This window comes from Vanessa cardui (assembly GCF_905220365.1).
Source record: "Vanessa cardui chromosome W unlocalized genomic scaffold, ilVanCard2.1 SUPER_W_unloc_3, whole genome shotgun sequence".
NCBI classification, from domain to species: Eukaryota; Metazoa; Arthropoda; class Insecta; order Lepidoptera; family Nymphalidae; genus Vanessa; species Vanessa cardui.
This window is the reverse complement of record NW_025896132.1, coordinates 7,501-12,500: the sequence shown is the minus strand read 5'-3', so window position 1 is coordinate 12,500 and position 5,000 is coordinate 7,501. Positions and strand designations below refer to the sequence as shown.

The window sequence follows — 5,000 nt, the reverse complement described above, 5'->3', positions numbered from 1 at the left end:
AGTCTCTATAATACAATACACGAACGTTCAAACGAATAGTCTTTCATATCGACACACTTTGTGAAATCCTCGAACGTGTCTCGAAAAACTCGTTTTTCTTGTTCGTTCGTCGTCGTCTTTGTTGTTGTTGTTGTTGTTGTTGTTGTTGTTGTGTTTTTTTTCTTTTATTTGTTTTTGAATTTTATCATATTGAGATAGGCAAAAAATCGTTCCCTCGGTCCAGTATAGGTTGTACTTTGGTTACTTTGGAAGGGAAAGGATTTAGGGAGGGAGTGGTGTTGGGAGAGGGGGGGGGGGTGGTTCGGGGGTTATTTTAGGGGGGAATGTTGTTGCATCAGCGAGTCTATTGGGGATATGAGATAGAAAAAAAAAAAAAAAATAATAAAATATCACATTCCGTTCGAACGCGCCGAATGTCATCTTCGTCGCCAGGCATATATAAGGAGTAGTGATGGTTCGAACGTCGAACAAACCGAATTGTGTTCGTGAGACGCGAAGTGACCGTTCAATACTCTCGTATGACGAAAACGTATTATATGTCTTATCCATTTGTTTGTCGAGTGTATCTTGCGTAAAACGACGACGTGATGTGTTTCTCGTAGTCTCTTACTCTTGGTAGTTTACTACTTGAATATCGTCGCGATCGTCGCGGAAACACTGCAATACACACACAACACACACGGTGGTTAAATGATAATATTATATTTGTTTTCGTTCTGTAAAACTGTGCCGACCGACGGATGCGCGTAAATCTCTCTGCCTCATGCGTACCCTCTTCGTCGTCGTCGTCTTCGTCGTCGCTATCGCTACGATTATATCCTCATAATATAATTTGTTGATTTATCGTAGTCGATATGCGACGTCGTCGTGACGCGCGATACGAGTGTAACGTTAAAGACGGAGTTCTTAAAAGATTCAGTGTATTCGTACATACATATATTTTATATGTGAACGGTCGTTTCTAAAACTCTTTTATATCAATTATCATGTACATAAAATACATAAACCGAGTATCGGTACGATCACTCAAACACCGGGCGTCGATCCCAATGTTTTACGATAATAATCGTTGAACAATAAATACGTACACGTCGTGTGCGAAGTGTTATTAAAATTAAATCGATCTCGTTCAGAACTTTCGAATTCGTGACCTTTATGTGTCATTCTGTGACGACGACGAACGCCGTTCGTGTGTCTCATTGAAATATAAAAAGTCAACCGTTTAAATCGATCGCGTCTAACGCGATCGACTATACGGTGAGACGCTCGTTTCATATTGAATCTTACGTATGTATGTGAAATATGAAATCGAGAGAGGAGAAAGATATTTTGACGACTCGAACGAGTCTCTCGTATATCAGTTAGCTCCCTGGTTGATCCTGCCAGTAGTTATATGCTTGTCTCAAAGATTAAGCCATGCATGTCTCAGTGCAAGCCGTATTAAGGCGATACCGCGAATGGCTCAATATATCAGTTTTGGTTCCTTAGATCTTACTCAGTTACTTGGATAACTGTGGTAATTCTAGAGCTAATACATGCAATCAGAACTCTGACCAGTGATGGGATGAGTGCTTTTATTAGATCAAAACCAATCGACGGAGGGCGTCTCGTCCGAAGTCGTTAATTTTGATGAATCTGGATAACTTTTGCCGATCGCATGGTCCAGTACCGGCGACGCATCTTTCAAATGTCTGCCTTATCAACTTTCGATGGTAGTTTCTGCGACTACCATGGTTGTCACGGGTAACGGGGAATCAGGGTTCGATTCCGGAGAGGGAGCCTGAGAAACGGCTACCACATCCAAGGAAGGCAGCAGGCGCGCAAATTACCCACTCCCGGCACGGGGAGGTAGTGACGAAAAATAACGATACGGGACTCTTTCGAGGCCTCGTAATCGGAATGAGTACACTTTAAATATTTTAACGAGGAACAATTGGAGGGCAAGTCTGGTGCCAGCAGCCGCGGTAATTCCAGCTCCAATAGCGTATACTAAAATTGTTGCGGTTAAAAAGCTCGTAGTTGCATTTGTGCGCCGCGCTGTCGGTGCACCGCATTCGCGGTGATACTGACACGTCTGCGGAGCATATCGTCGGTGAGCCGGCGGTAAAACGCCGGTTCAATATCAAAATCCTATCGCGGTGCTCTTCAGTGAGTGTCGAGATGGGCCGACAATTTTACTTTGAACAAATTAGAGTGCTCAAAGCGGGCTCAAAATGCCGCTTGAATATTTCGTGCATGGAATAATAGAATATGATCTCGGTTCTATTTTGTTGGTTTTCAGAACTCCGAGGTAATGATTAATAGGGATAACTGGGGGCATTCGTATTGCGACGTTAGAGGTGAAATTCTTGGATCGTCGCAAGACGAACATCAGCGAAAGCATTTGCCAAAGGTGTTTTCATCAATCAAGAACGAAAGTTAGAGGTTCGAAGGCGATTAGATACCGCCCTAGTTCTAACCGTAAATATGTCATCTAGCGATCCGCCGACGTTACTACAATGGCTCGGCGGGCAGCTTCCGGGAAACCAAAGATTTTGGACTCCGGGGGGAGTATGGTTGCAAAGCTGAAACTTAAAGGAATTGACGGAAGGGCACCACCAGGAGTGGAGCCTGCGGCTTAATTTGACTCAACACGGGAAATCTCACCAGGCCCGGACACCGGAAGGATTGACAGATTAATAGCTCTTTCTTGATTCGGTGGGTGGTGGTGCATGGCCGTTCTTAGTTGGTGGAGCGATTTGTCTGGTTAATTCCGGTAACGAACGAGACTCTAGCCTGCTAAATAGGCGTCGTCATTTAGGTGTGCTCGATTTCGGTCGAGCAACTCACTGGCGGCGTATTAAAATTCTTCTTAGAGGGACCGGCGGCTTCGAGCCGCACGAGATTGAGCAATAACAGGTCTGTGATGCCCTTAGATGTCCTGGGCCGCACGCGCGCTACACTGAAGGAATCAGCATGTTCTCCCTGGCCTAGAGGCCCGGGCAACCCGTTGAAACTCCTTCGTGCTGGGGATTGGGGTTTGCAATTATCCCCCATAAACGAGGAATTCCTAGTAAGCGCGAGTCATAAGCTCGCGTTGATTACGTCCCTGCCCTTTGTACTCACCGCCCGTCGCTACTACCGATTGAATGATTTAGTGAGGTCTTCGGACCGACACGCGGTGGCTTCACGGCCGTCGGCGTTGCTGGGAAGTTGACCAAACTTGATCATTTAGAGGAAGTAAAAGTCGTAACAAGGTTTCCGTAGGGGAACCTGCGGAAGGATCATTAACGTTAACGTTATCAATCTCTTTCTCTATGTAGATCGAGTGCGATGATGAACGATAATATCAAATAACAAAAAAATAATAATAATAAGAACGTCAATCAGCGTCGTCGTCGATACGCACGTACGCGCACACGCACGCACCTACGAAACTACTACTACTACTACTAACTACTACTACAACTACGTTATCGAGTCCTCGACGTACGCGTGAGATACGATATACGTGTGTAAGTAGTATACGTAACGTAACGTAACGTGGTGATGTGTTTCTGTGTTCGTTCGTTCGTACGTTCGTCTTCACTGAATAGAAACGGGATTATTATTATTTAAAAAAAAAAAAAAAACAAGCGATCAGACGTTCGAGATTGTCGTTTTTCGATGCGAGGACGCGATTTTCTAAACTACAACAACGACAACAACTCGATGATATTTATGATCACTCTTGTTGTGTGTACGTGTTGTGTCGCGAGAGTCGTGTAACGCGTCTTATTCGATATATTTCAGAATGTCGGTTGCGAGGAAAGTACGTCGTGTTATTGATTTAACACATCGTCATCTTCATATAAAATGTATTTCTTTTTTTTTATTTTTTTTTTTTTTTAATATATTTTTTTTTTATTTTTTTCTCTATACACTGAAAAAGAAGAGATAAATAAATAAAAATAAAAATATATACCATTCGAATCACTAATATCACTGACGTATAAAATCGTACGAGTGATCGTAGAAATCATATATTATACAAGTAACAAACAAAAAATAAACCATTACCCTGGACGGTGGATCACTTGGCTCGCGGGTCGATGAAGAACGCAGTTAACTGCGCGTCATAGTGTGAACTGCAGGACACATTTGAACATCGACATTTCGAACGCACATTGCGGTCCGTGGAGAAACATCCAGGACCACTCCTGTCTGAGGGCCGGCTGTATAAAAATATAAACCACACTGTTCAATGTTTAATGTCGTGTCGTCGTCGTAGTCGTATGATGATATCGACGTTTTACCGAACATATGACGGTATCCGCGTTCGATGTAATAATGCGTTATTTTTATTATTATCACAATAATAATATAATGCAAATTCATTCGTTCTCGGTCCGTTCAAATATTATAAAATACGATGTGTATGTATGTTTACGTAATATGCGTGTGTATATATATATATGTAAATATATACGTTCGTGTGTACGTCTACGTCACGGAGTTTCGTTTTTGCGACGTCAGAGAGACTGAGAGCTCGTCGCTCGTCTTCGTTGACGAGAGATAGCGCCCATCTCCGACCTTTCGATCGTTTCTTCAAAGTCATCGATCAAAAAGGGTTATCGGAGATTAGGTGATATCATATTCGTCTCGATATATCGAGTGTGTACGTTCTTTCATTTATCCGACGTCAAAATTTCGATAACAAAAGCTCCGCGATCGTTGATACGTATACGAAACGAACGTGTATTATATGCGATACATATGCGTTTACGTGATGACATCGAAACGTTCGTATTATTATGATATGTACATAATAATCAATTATGTATATACATAACAAGTAGGCGGACTCGACGTCCGAAGAGCGCGTCGACGCCGACGTCGGAACGACTGATGATGATCATGATTAAGTGATTCTTCTGATCTCGTCTCGACGAATGCGGCGCCGTCGCGTTGACGGATATCGCGTCTGCCTCGTTTTTTTTTATCGTTGGCCTCAGATCAGGGAGGATCACCCGCCGAATTTA

At 43.0% G+C, this 5,000-nt stretch overlaps 3 non-coding genes across 3 annotated transcripts in view; all 3 read left to right on the top strand.

The window, feature by feature from the left end:
- Positions 1–1,366: 1,366 nt before the first annotated feature.
- Positions 1,367–3,269, top strand: LOC124543484. The gene has a single exon (XR_006967478.1). It is a non-coding gene; the product is annotated as a small subunit ribosomal RNA (ribosomal RNA).
- Positions 3,270–4,035: 766 nt separating this feature from the next.
- Positions 4,036–4,192, top strand: LOC124543472. The gene has a single exon (XR_006967466.1). It is a non-coding gene; the product is annotated as a 5.8S ribosomal RNA (ribosomal RNA).
- A 772-nt stretch (positions 4,193–4,964) lies between these two features.
- The window catches only part of LOC124543476, a 3,978-nt gene continuing 3,942 nt past the window's right edge, over positions 4,965–5,000 (top strand). Inside the window, exon 1 of the ribosomal RNA XR_006967470.1 lies at positions 4,965–5,000. This exon is cut by the window's right edge and continues 3,942 nt beyond it. This is a non-coding gene — a ribosomal RNA (large subunit ribosomal RNA).